This window comes from Diuraphis noxia, unplaced genomic scaffold (assembly GCF_037042655.1).
Source record: "Diuraphis noxia isolate RWA-SAM2 unplaced genomic scaffold, SU_Dnox_SAM2 contig0002, whole genome shotgun sequence".
Lineage (NCBI taxonomy): Eukaryota > Metazoa > Arthropoda > Insecta > Hemiptera > Aphididae > Diuraphis > Diuraphis noxia.
The window spans coordinates 84,788,288-84,803,644 of record NW_028301712.1 but is presented as its reverse complement, the minus strand read 5'-3'; positions in this window follow the sequence as shown (position 1 = coordinate 84,803,644).

The window sequence follows — 15,357 nt, the reverse complement described above, 5'->3', positions numbered from 1 at the left end:
TTACTATAGTTTTCATACTTCATCATACATTGTGTTCATTTGTGCAGTTATTATAATGTTTTGATTCTCAAATTCTCGAATAATAAGATTACCACTATTTGGTTGGCTCTACGCGCTGTCCTATTATAAGTCCTTCGCGTGTACACATTTTCTGTATCTTTATCAACTAGTCGGTTTTTTTTTTTTAATGTTTTGTTCGCCCTTGGGCTATTCTAACTGTAACTCAACCTTTCCAAACTCGTCTCATTAAACACTATAAATTCATACGAAATTGATGGAAGATATTCAAATTTATTAAGGTCATGTATTTTTGCGGATGATTTAATAATAATTGTACGAAATACCCAACCACCGCGTAAAATATATACCTGTTGCTCATTAACTAATCACTATTATGATGTTGACAACTTACTAATGAATATTGACATTATTCCTGTTGATTTTCGGACACGTAGGTATACATGTTATATAATATATATTATATTTTTGCAGCTATTCGTAATAACAAGTCGAATCACTGAAGATCTTGAATTTATTTTTAATGATTTTCTGCTTTGTCTATAGTCCTGTTATAGGTGCCAATAATATGAATAGGAATGTGTTGATATAACGTACATCAAATCGATGAAATCAATGTTAAAATGTATGGTAAATAAACAAACGCAGTATGAGATATAGAGTATTCCTGCAATAATGAAAAATATATTAAATTATTGTTGTTTTATGCTTATAATATCAAAAACTAATAACACGTTATGTTTTTCTTTGAACTACAAATTAAATTGTTTTCGTATTAATATTTTATTTCATACATTTCTTTCTTTATTCCCAAATGTAAACCATCTTGTGCTTCGGATGTTTTAATAATTTATACTGACTTAATACCGACAGAAAATTGAAACGAAATATTTAATTTAAACACACATCTCCACTCACTTCTTTAGTAATTTGCAGAGTACAATCACAAATGTAATGCTAAGATAAAGTAGTTCGTATTCATTAATTTCATTTGTTAAAATAGTATTATTTTATTAGTCACATGTCACATACTTTAAAATCAACAAATCCACCTGTTTTTAATTTCCTTTAATTAAACATTTACAATTAAGACTTACGAACAACGTTTTCTAGTCAATTTGGAAAACTGCTTTATTTCAAAGCAACTAAAAATTTTAAAGCTTGATAAAATAGCTTAAAAATTATATTCGTATTAAAAGCTTAACTAAAATCTAATAATCGGAATTACTATTACTTACAGGACCAACCGGTAATAATTTATAGTTATATACATAATATAAAGAATTTGATTTTTAACATCTTAATATTGAAATAGATAAAATTGGTTTTTTAATATTAATTATAAAAAATAATACTGAAAAAATTTTTCCTTGAAACTGCTAACTGCATATGATAACAAAAACATTTATTTTAATGTTCGAGTAAAATTAATTTTACGTTTCTTAAGACAATTTCGATCAATATTCCATTAAGTATTAAATACCTATATACGTTATTTTCTGCAGCACTGTCCGTGGTGATCTATGGTTAAGTGCATCTTAACAATGACATATTATAGCTTTAGTTTATTGTCACCTATGAAACTGAATTCGAAATAATCTTCTATACCGAGCAAATGAATTAGGAATGATTATTGGCTTACCATGATGGGTTTTATCCAAGTTGTGCACTTACATGTGTGATCATTGTTTAATGTTTCGGATTACGCGAATGTTTCGAAGGTCTCTAGTACTGTACTATCAATCAGTTTGAAATTTGACGCAGGTGGAGTACTTTGATGAAATAATTATAATAACATTATTATGGCAAATTAAAAATTAAACGAGTAAGTGATAATATATGGTACGTTTTCAATGTTATCTTGTTTTAATTACCTATACCCACAGAAACCCAAAAAAATAACCTGATTGGCTGGTGTCGAATTCCGTCCTATAATGGCTATAACTATTTTAGTAACTATTCTAACTCAGGTATAATATTTAAAAATTTAGAATCCGGCAAAACAGCCTTATGCCTAATTATCTTATTTTTTTACTGGAGTGAAATGAAAATATAAATTATTTTTTTTAGATTTTTTGAAATAGGCTGTTAAAAACTTAGACAAAACCTGACACACAAACTGGTCTACAGTTTATGACTATTACACATAAACTTGAAGATGCACCACCTGAATTTAGTTACCTCAGTTAATATAATTACTAGCTGGGACGGAATTCCGACCTATAGCCGCTCCACCCACGGGACGGAATTCGTCAATTGGCACCTATTTTAGCCTCCATATAGATAGTCATGTCTCATTAATTATTATTTATTTTACAAATATTGTTTTATAATATTTTTAAAGTTAATATATTACATCATTATAACTATTATTCAAAAAGGATTTAATAAGATTTGCGTTACTATTATATTTTATGACTTTGTCTTTGATTATTCTATCATGACAAAATCGAATTACCATTGTACAATATCAAACTATCACCTATCAATTCATTCGGTAGTTGCTTAATTCATTTTCGAAAATATTTTAACAGACTTCAGTCGTTCGTTCAAAGCACTATCATCATTCAATCGTTTTTTGGACATACTAATTAATATTTTCATTCTTACCTGTGTAATATTTCACGGCATATTTCATACTAAAAACCTGCATATAATAGATTATATTATTATTTTACAATGCATATTTTTATATGGGTGTTCAGTATTTAAATATTTATTGGCTATTAATAACTATTATATAATCTAATCCTTGATTATTATTCATTTTTAATGTATTAAATATTTTCTTAAAACCTTTAAACTTCTAACACATTATATTCATCCCTGTAAATAAATATCTTTTTTTTATATACTATTCACTATACAATATTTTAAATGTACCTAAATGTGTTAAAACCATTATATCTGAGAAAATAACTACAGCTTTCGACTCAACTTCGAAATATGCGTACATTAGGCACGTTAGTATACTTTTATATGATTGGTCGTAGATTTTTATATGTATTTTTTATGTATATTAATTTAACATAAAATATATTGTAAATATAAAGATAGTACGTTTTATCTGTATAATTTATATTATGACAACGAAATTCAATTTTTTTTTTTTTGTATATTAATAGTCATTAACAATCTTTATTACGACATTCAGACATTCTAGACTACAATCTCCAACCTAACAGTCGGCAGTCACAATATTACAATACGCCATTTCGGTCGTTGAATCATAAAATCATCGAAAAACATATCAAAAGAATTTAGACAAACGCAAAGTTAGAAAGGAAAGTTTAAAATGAACCGTTGCCGTTGTCGTAAGCCCAGAATTACATTAATTTCCATAAAGACGAAGCAACGAAGTGAAATGTAAGATAAAACGAATATATTATTTCGTATTTGGTCGTATCCTTCTAAAACAAATGTTAACTTATTAAAGGTACGTTTTAAATTATTACATTGCACAACATTGAAATAAAGTACGGTTCAAGCTATGTATAAAATTCATCTATAAAATTTAAACGCGTGAGCACTAAATACGCATAATAATATATAAGAGGAGTTAATGCAATCTACACAGCATTTCGTTATTCGCAATAATTGTTGGAGATTAGGCCTATAGGCAGTGCTCGAATTATGAAAAATTAAACAGAGAAGCTCAATCCAACTATTTAAAATCTGTGTTCCGAGTGCACAATTTATTACTTAACACATACCTGTGGGTGCTTTTTCCCCACACCCTCTCCCATCGACTTCTTTACTTGTATTTTGAACACAATTTTTCAGCTACAAAGATATTTAAATTCTGATTATTATTTATTATAATTCAATTTTGATCAAATACTAATCCACAGATGTATGTAGGTACAATAAATTATATGAAAAGAACGGTGTGATATTATAATTATATGATAAAAAAATTATAAAAAAAAAAATATACGACCATATAAATGATAATATAAACCAGTATCAAAAATAATTTTAATATTAAAAATTGTGAAATTCGTTATAATTAACGTGAATTGAAATCCACATTTCAATAAAAATTATTTCGTACATAAGTTTGTAGGTACCTTATCCCCGTTACCTAACCTAACCTAACCTGTGAAAAATATGGTTGAAGTACTCAAAAAAAAAAAATATATATATAAGGGAGCTTCGTCTCCTTGCGCACCCCCCCCCCCCATCTCACACCAAATTCGAGTAACCCGTATACATACGCACATTCGATTTCCTTGAATATTATACCTATACAAAGTAGATTTGTACCTGTTGTGCAAATCATTATACCCCGGCGAACAAAAGCGCAATTTCAATAAAAAACACTGGGGAGGGAGATGCTGAAGCGCCCATTTTTTTTCGTTTATTCGTATGATCACGGATTATGCGATGATCGACTTTTGACCTACCTCACCGCCACCCACTCCACAAACCATTTCGTCAACAAATATTCATTAATGGCTCTGGGCTGAACATTATAATATAATATTATATTGTACATTTGTACGAAATAAGATAACTACATACCTACACCGTGTAATCAATTGTGAGGGTTTGAAAACTATGGACGCAAAGTACACTCAAGATTATTCCCTCCCCCCCCCCCCCCCGTCACAAATTGTGACTACTCCAACGAGAAGTACTTACTAAATAACGACCGAACGCCCTATTATACAACAGTCAGTCCTTTTGGGTTAAATGAACATAATATATGATAACGCTATAAAAACAACGCAATGCTTAAATAGGATAAACGTGACAATAACGATAAATAGGAAAAAGATAACAAATTAGCGTCGCCGCTACGCTTTTCGCGTGGCAGAAAGATAATAAATATCCATCATTTTACACACACGAAATAATTTTTTAACACACCGTCCGTAAGAAAGTAACGATCCCTAGCTACTATGTAATATATATATATATATATATATATATATATATGTATATATTATGTACCTAGTAGAAAATATTATTATGCCTATTATATTATTGTGTGTCCGTCGCGCTGAATCCAAATGCAGACGTGAAAATTTCTCTTTCTCTGATTCGTGTGTATATATATATATATATTATGTATACAGAACAACACTTGTGATCATATTGTGTGCATATTATATATTATTATCGTGTCCGGTCGGTATCGCAATTCAATGTTCGCCGACGGGTTTCCCGAACCCGGACCGCCTACACTAGGTACTATAAATTTGCCTAGTTCTTAAAACAAGACATCGTCGTTTATGCGATTTATACATAATATTATGAACACCTAATATAGGTATTCTAACACTACGTTTACGTGGCGAGTTTATTTATAATAATATTATATCGTTCGGCTGGAACTTATACGATTATGAACATGAATAATACATTTACCATAGTGTTTTGTAGACATTTTGTTAGTTTTAACTGTTAGCTTTTAACGTTAATGACGTAGTTGAACACAATTTATGACAATATATATATCGCAGAAAATTGAAATTTCATTAAAAAATTATAATAATCTAACCTACAGACATAGATGATGTTTTTAGAAGTTAAAGTTTAATGTTAGGTAGATTTACTGTAATATTAAAGCTAACAGCAAAAAATTGGTTATGTTGATCACAAATTTACCGTGTTGAGCGTAAGAGCAGGCCAATAAAAAATGTAGAGCGTTCACATACATATTATAAATTTATAAGAACTATCAGTTAGTAAATCGGCTAAAAAATTATGACCACTATTCTTTGATCACCTAAATATTAGGTCATTGGCCCAAATAAACTAAGCCCCCTTTATAAAAAAAGTATTTCTATAATATATCGACTATTGTGGAATAGATCGGTGATCATCGTAAGTGTTAGCAATAATCATAACTATACCGCTGTGAATAAAATACAATATTTTACTGCGTTTGGCCCGAAAACTCACTTGAGGATGTCATATTTTCCAGTCGATCCGCTTCGTTTCGACAATTGTTTTAGTTTATTAATATTATTAAAGTTGCCTTACATAACAAAAATAATGAATTCACGGCTTCTAATCATATAAATAATATTAGATAATTTTTAGAACAGAAATAAATAATAGGACATCACCAATGTTATGCTTATAAACAAAATTCCACATGCATTGCCCCGTGAGAAAATTTTGCATCTAAAAACCTACCTATCTAATAAGGAATCATCTATGGTATTTCTCAATAAATTTGTCCACTATAAATCATCGTCGTGACGTCGTATCAGACTGTCTGGAACTACAATTTTCTGTAAATTATTTATACAAAATCTTATAATAGACGGATTAATGCAAATTGTGATTATGATTATGTAGTCTATATTATTATCATCAGCTGCTGTACTGAGCTGCAGGTGAGTACCTACTAATAACGTATATAATATTTTTTTACACCTCGCACAGTTCCGACGATCGAGACCCGTGACCGATCTTGCCCGGGGGAACGCGCGAGATTAGCCTTCAAAGCACTTTCCCTGACATTGATTCGAGCGCGTGTTACTTTTAAGAAAATTCGAAACCACGCGATCAAATCAAATAACACATTATCAGAGCGTCCTATCCAAAAAGAACGAAAGTAACCGATTACCGCGTGGGTGGTAGGTACACGGGAATTTTCGCTTTTAGATCTATTCCATCTATTTTATATAATAATATGATATGCTTATCACGCCCCCGAAATTACCGCATTACTATATACACGTTGTGTTTTTTCACGTCTTCGTCGACCAAAACTAACACCGTTCTCCACCGTCGCGAATCGCGGTTTATGACCAATCGAAACACCTCACGGTGGTCTTCTGCAGCTGTATTGTTTTAATGACAGTTATAGGTATAGTTTCTCCGAAAATTTATCATCTAAACGCTTATGTCCATAGTCGTTTCTAAACACATTCGCATCAAGATAATAATATCACTCCGTTGATATGTATAGGTACTGCAGTTACTATATGCAGTTTAAATATTGTACCATCAAGTTCATCACAGAGGCAGAACTACGAAATAAAATATGAACACTGTAAAATAATATAGTTGTCAATTTAACTAAAATTTTGTAACCCAATGGCCTTTGTCACCGAGGGTATATTTCGTTTTAAAAAAAAAAAAATAATATTGTAATATGCAAAACAAAACAAATTCAAAGCGGGTCGGTGAATCCGGCATTGAGCGCTCAGTCTCGTTTTGACCGCCTCGGTTGGTATTTAATACATTTGAATAGCTATATATACGTAATATATACACAGCAGTTATAGCGTGGGAATTATTACGATTTGGGTAGGTCATCGTCGTCATTTGCAGGTCGGGCGTGTTATTAGAGGTATGTGGTCTTCTAAAATTTTAATACGATTATTCACCGCATTCTTTTTTTTAAATGGGTCCGAATAAGTCTGCTACGGTGAATAATATTATGTTATATTAAATTCGCCGTAATTTGTAAGTGTGTTTCATTCACCACCACGAAATATGAGTATTTTTGGTCACCACATAATTTGTACGTATTATTTGCAATGGGTTTGGACTACACTACCAGCACACTGATATCACGTTACACTTAAAAGTGATCCAGATGGAAGTAAAGTTCTACGTAAACGATATGTCGCAAAAGTTTGGTATATATTAACTGGTTAAAAAGTTAAAAAATTAATTTTCGAAGTAACTTAATAACTTAACTAGATTAATTTCAATTGCAATAATTCATCATTTTTAAGTCATTAACCTAACATAATATGTAAGTTAAGTTAAAATCATGTTTATACTAATTTATAACTGTAATTAGAATTTAAAAAATATTATCTTGTGTAATCACGCTATAGATAATGTTTTTAAATGAGAGTAAAACAATTGACAATTTAGATTTAATAGCTATAAGAAAATATTATAAGCATAATTTTACCTAAATAACTACAATGACCATAAGAAATAAATATAAGATGTGTTTTTAACAAAATGTAATACATATATATATAATATATATATATATATGGGAAATTCAAAGCAAAAAAATCTAATCACACAACTTTTTTAACAGAAATAATTTAAATATTTATTTCTTACGCTAACTTTAAAGTTAAATATAATATTATTTAGTTACTTCATTAAAAGTGCTGAACGTAGCTCATAATAACTGTTTTTATTAATCTGTCCATCTTTGGTACATTTAAAATATATGATAATTTATAAAAAATATTATTATATTATTTAGCTGCATATCGGAAGCATACAAAATGATAAAATGTTTTTAAAAAATGAATAAAACTTGAGTATGGGAGGCGTTACTGTAAAGTTTAAATTTTAAATTAAAATAAAAGTTTAAAGCTCAGTGTTATCTCAACTGTAGTTTTCACATACACACACACGCGTGTACATATATAATAATGTGTAATTTTTTTTTTTACAAGAAATAAACAATCTGTATCATAAATTATATCTAGACACAATAGGATTATATGCTAAAAGTTAACAGGTCATGAAATGTAGTTGAAAGGAGCCACCCATTGATGACACTTTCTGTTAGCTTGAATAGTTTAATTTAATAACATAACATAAGTTAATTTAATTTATAATTTTTTTTTTTTTTTAATTTATTTAAGAAATCACGGCAACACTTACGCTTCAAACGCTTCGGAGGATTTCCAGGTATCGTGTGAGTGGCCAAGTTTTTAACAAGTTGATTTGGATGATTATTTAGGCGGCAATGGAATCTTTTATAAAAGATTTTTGCTTCCTCATTAATTGTTTTGAGTTTTAAGTCAGTGTGTAGTGTATGATTTGAAACGTTGGGTGGAGCATTCATCAGTTTTCTAAGTGCAATATTTTGAAAGGTTTGGATTTTCTGAATATTTGTCTTTTTTACATTGTCCCAAAGTTGAAGGGATGAATGTAATTTATTTAAGAGTGAAATAATAATTTTTTTATTCCTACTTTAATAAAATAATAACATGTTTTCGCGAGTAGCAGAGTCGTAAAAATAAAATAATCGTACATTTAACGTAATCTTCATTGCTTATTGTTTCAGCAAATTATAACCAGTCTGGTGTTAATGTGTAATTAAGAAGACAGGATATAACCATGAATAATCATCTTAAACTTTAAACTATAGTATGTCGCATTTGTAAAACAACAAATTTAGAGATTAAACCATAAGCTTATCCCTTTGACCACAACATACAGTTGCACTAAAAGATAATATGGTACATTTAAAAATAATTTTGTCCCAGATAGCAAACCGTTAAAATAAAATGGTTTTATATTATTTTTTAAATTTTATAATCAATTTGAACGTGTTCAATAGGTATGGTATAAATTCTGCCTATATCTACAATTATTGCCTACCGAAATACGCTTAAATTATTATGTATAAATTAAATTAAAAAGCATTAATTGTTTTCTCTTTCAAAGAGCCCAATGTATTTAATACAAAAAACGAAAAATTAAATTGAATATTTTACACTTTCCGATTAATTACCAATGAATTGTTAAATCATCACATACCTACTGAGTTTTCAATTCCCATCGATACACTGCGACCAACAATACACGAATTAAAAATCGTTTATCGGGAAATTATCAGTTAAAGCAATATCGTAAAAGTTTTATAATTTATTAATTGAATGGTAAAATATAAATTAAGACAAAACAATATTACTAAATTTATGCAAAAGTAAATTTAATATTTATTTTTAAAATATTTAGGGACTATCCCTATAGAGAACGAATTGCTAAATTTCTATCAGACGTTATCTTAAAATGTATATTATGTTATTTTAAGTAAAGCAATAATAATGTATTTAATTATATTGATTTTATAACGATAATATTATGTTTTTTATAATTTTAGTTAATTATTAGTTTAGTCTGATTATCGAGTTTTCTTGTAAGAAAAATTATAGCTTATAAGTACTCTTAAAGTTTTCGAAAAAGTAATATAATATTATCCAGTAACTGGTTGCTACTTAAGTTATTTATTTATATTATTAGCAGTTGCCCTATGAAAAATATACAACATTCCATTTTAAACAAAATCGATTTTTTTGATAGTTTTTATTGTTACTTAACAAAATTAATTATCCCACAGAATTATTTTAAAATGAATGCTACACTATAGTCGTGCGTTAAGACAATCGGCATGTAGGGACTCAATGAGTGCCCAACACCACACTTGATTTCTATGTCCTGCCTGCTTTTAATTTCTAGTTTCAGTTTCCTAATGTAAAAATGTTAGTGATTTTTTAGGCATTTTAAGGCGTCATAAGAAAATTTAATTTTTAACACAAAATTTACTTTTCAACGGCGCATTATGAGATAAATTGTCACTGAAAATTAACTTAGGTATATCATCAACAAACGTTAAGTCATCTGAAATATTATTTTGACATATTATATGTTCTATACTTTTAACGAAACCCTACATTAATCAAGTGTAATAATATATGCATAAGTAACGTGAATTTGAAAGTTACTCCGTAAATATTTGTAGGTCCTTATGCTAAGAACAGAAAACAAAACAAAAATATAAATTGTTTGCACGATATTGCAGTCTAAACATTCTACATGCGCTCAACGTTAATATTTTAACATTTCTATTCATAATCGTTAAATAGTTTATACGAAAACTCCGAAACTCCGTGGTGATAAAAGGAAACAAACTGTTTAAACTTTTATTGTCACCGTTCGTATATTGCGTTGAATGGTATTATAGACTAGTCGCTAGAAAATAAAATATTATTACACTTGAATTTCTCGTAATTACAATGTGTACTTTCTAATATTATATATATTTACATATAATGACATCACCTAAATACAATATATCAATAATGTTGTCGCATTTTAAAAAGTAACGAAATCAAGTAATAAGAACCAAAAAAGAAATGTTTTAATATGGATTTATCCGTTGTTAATTTATTGTTATTATTATAATTATTAGTGCGTACCTACGTATTTCAATAATTGATAACGAGTGGTTATTTAATTAATCGTAAATAATACCGATACACACTGCCCGGAATATGCAGCCAAATTTTCTCGAAAAGTTAGTTCACTTAAATGCCAAACAAATATTTGAATGAAGATGTTTTAATGCGTAAAGCTTGCATACCAAATACAATTATGAACTACAAAATGCAGTCCATTTGTACTGAATACTTCATCAAAAAAGTAATTTGAGTCGCTGATTCAATAATGTCCAAATGAAATAAATTGAAACAAATACGGACATTTCTTATAAATTATATATAAATTTATAAGACTCCCAAGACAACTATATCACAACACGAAAATAAGCTTCTTTTTACAAAAATAATACATGCCATATTCGGAGGCACTATGATTCATTCCTCGTGTTAGCGAATATCTACGTTTTTAAAATGCATTTCGCTTTTAAAAATAAAACTCGATATGAAATTTAATACTTTAAAATCATTATATTTTAATTAATTTTAAACGGTAAACGAAAAAAATACAAATTACAATTAGCGGCCAGATCATTGTTAAGGATATTGGTCACAGGGGCGGGTATGTTATAATAACATAATTAATAATTTACAAAAAATAATTTTTGCGTTGTGCTGAGGCGATATTTTAGAAACGAGTTTAAATTCAATAAAGACTATCCGTCCAATATCTGGTTGAAACTAGATCAAAATTAGCAATCGAGAACCGTGTTCATGTTTCAACTCATTAAAATAATAATAATAAAATGTACACTACAGCTAGGTACATGACATTACATTTCACTATGCCAATAAGGATTATAGGTTTTATCGACTGTTACTATAGTATAGAAAAAAATAATGAAGACTCTTTAGAATGTTGATTAACTCAAAATTCACATTACTGTAGATTTGCCATCCACATAAAAATATTGGTAATGTAATGCCTAACTAACCGAATTAGCATCAAATAACTGATTTCCCGGGATCAAATAATTTCGACTCTGTTTAAACATTAAAGTTTTGCCATACTTTGTATAAAATTTACATTTTTCTGTATAACATTTAACCAGACGGTTCCGCTATTCTTTCTTTCTTTGAGACAATTTTTTATGTTTGAATCCTAAACATACGTTTTTCAAATTATTGATGGTCTGTAACCATCTGTGTACTTGATTTTCTGTACAAACTTTCTCATCACGTCTCATGATTTTTTTCCCTAGCATAACGCATTCATTAGCAGTTTATTATAGACAGACATTTTAAGTATAGAAATAATAAAATGAAAAAAATTTAATATGTCTATACTCCCATATTTTTATATTCATTGTATAGACAACATCGTATATTAGTATGGTGTAGTTAAATAGAAGAAACAAAACACTCATAAACAGTTTGAGCTAATTTAACTGTAAATATAATCATAAAATTCTTATAATTTTATTTCTATTCAAAAATAATTCGTACGAATAGTTTGCTTTGCATAAATACATAATATTACGATATAATTTGTATTGTCGTATAATAATTTTCACACACACAAGGTTTGACTGTTGAAGTACAATAATTACATTTTAAATTAAGACGTAACTGTTTGTTAAATAATAGGTACAGTAAATAATTATTTTAATATCTGAATCTAAATAATGTATATTGAAAATGTCTATACGATTATAAATATAACAGGCATGCTTTCAAAACCGAGTGATTTAAAAGTATGCTTCACAATGCAATATAGATCATAAATGAATATTCATTTTGAATGGATCCATAATCGGTTGGTATCTCGTGAGTCATAATGATATTATGTTGAGAGCTATTTCAATGCATGTCGCGTCATTTCTATAACACTAGTAAAAGTAGGTATCATACTGATAATTAAGTATGGAAGATCAGAAATAATATTATTTTTTTTTCATTTTAATATATTAATATTACGTCGCAGCTGAGCGAATCTCCACATAATAAAATTATGTTAATGGTAGGATCGGTCAGTTTAATGGCTACGTGGACTCCCTCGACGAGTGCAACGTATATTCCGCTATGTATATTATAAACTGTTATGGTCTATTATTCTATCCGATAAGGATTGTTCGCCATTTATGATACCGATCTCAACACACAGTTGGTTCACAGTTGGTTTTTGAAGCGTCTGTGTAGATTTGTGGGTTAGACGGAGAACAGTCTAAGATTTATTGTACATATTTATTGGAATGCTTCGTCATTATTAAAAAAAAATATTTATTGATTCAAAGACATTGAAATTATTATGTATACAATGTACATCGTAGACACCTATACCAATAGACAGCCCAGTTTTGGCAGTTTCAAAAACGAAACGGAAATATGTTTTATACCACATTGGTCGTGTGTGTTAGATTATTATAAGTACTGATAGCATTTCATTTTGTACTCAGACTTAATAAACATCAGTCGTAAATACATTAAGTTTCTTATAATACTTATGACGCGACTTGCGTATGATAGTTATTTTTAGAATACGAGTAAAATATAGGACAATATTAAACTTGAAAGTAATGGGTTATCACTTTCAAAAACTAAACCCCAACAAAGAAAGTTGTTCAAAGCCGTAATATAATGTAATACTAAAAAGTAGAATTTCGATTTGTCGTAGAAACAGTGTTGGAACCGTACTAGTTCTGCGGAATCGGTCCGTCAGTCATTAATTTCCAAACCGAATGCAAAATTACCACAATGTATACCTACGCGCCAACTTTCTGGAACACGTATTCGATTCACTATAGGGGATCTCCACTGGTAACAATCTCTTTTCAGATCTGCAATTTCATCAAATCAAAACCAATAAATATGACTTATTAATGTTACCTATTTAGAACGTCGAGTTGCGGGTCGTAAATTAAAGTATGCTGAAAATAATAAACACGGGCAAAAAAAAAAATAATAATAATATAATCTAAGCCAGAGAATACCTAACCTAATATCTCCACTGCGTTCAAACAAAACTCGTTTTACCGTGTGCAATATTAAATCTAAATTTCTCGTTGCATAAATTAAAATCCAAATGTCTCTCGTTAACGGCGTGCTCACGTTTTATTATGACGTATCGTTTTCATCGATCTGTTTTACTCGGTATATTTCATTTTAGAAATTCGTCGTATTTCTATAGGAAGTGGATGCTGCAGATGTTGATACATAATAATATAGGCGAGACCTGTGTATTTATATTACATCTACTTGCGCTCCGTCGTCGTTTATTTTTACTAGGTAGTGAACATACGAGCACATCCTCGTATAGACGATGTAGACCACAGTTGCATGGGATATAACATTGTTTTTATGGTGAATTAAATCAATTCACTTTTTCAATCGGAAATAAATATACTAAACGATATAAAAAAAAAGCCATTTTTCACAACGGTATTAATAATTCGATATAAATCCCAGTACGTATTACATTATATGTGTGTTGAATTTTTTTTACAGTCTATAGTCCCGTCATCGTGGCAGCAATAATCCTTCCGGACGACCGCTGCTTGCAATCTGCGATTATTGTTGTTACTCGTTAGGCGACGTGATCGTATTAACTGATAATATATTATTATCAAAAATGATAATGTACAAGTTATTATTTTTTTTTTTCAGTAAACGATCATTATCTCAAAAAGTATTTTTAAGATTTTGAGATAAAAATGATATTTTAATACATAAAATTAAATTTTAAATGAGTACGAAGTAACTAATTATTAGTTATAGGCATATAATAATTAGTAATTTATATCTTAAAAGTATTAAAATTAAGATTAGTCGGGTAGACGATAGTAGTGGCCCAATAATTTGAAGGCTTTTGTGTTACAATCCATTTTGCACATCAAAACTTTAAACAAACTAATAGCTAATTATTAATCACATTATAATTACTCGCTCAATATTTAATTTGATTATGGTACAACTTTCGGAAAAGTGTTGTGTTTCGAAAAATTTAAATATATAATATTATGTTATCACTCATTAAAATGAAACCTTAAAAAAATTATTACGATAACAATTAGTAAAAATAATTTTTTTTAAACGTCAATGGTTTTTGAAATAATAAGAATGGTTAACTGTTAAGAAAAGTAAAAATAACCGTACAGGTTTAAGTATGTTTGAAAATTCTCATTTCACCCAATAGGCAAAAAGTATCTTCTTGGTGGTATATTAATATATTTCTATTCGGTTTTTCAACAGAAATCTACAAGAGAATTTAAATTTAATCAAGTGCAGCATTTAACGTAGAAATCTCAACAATTTCAATTTTCTTTATGAAAACCACTTTAAACTATATTTGAATGTACCGCAGAGATGTTTCTATATTGTATTACAGGACTTTTGGGACGTATTATAATACTATGTTATATGTATATCTACACGACATGTTTTAATCTTTCATTAC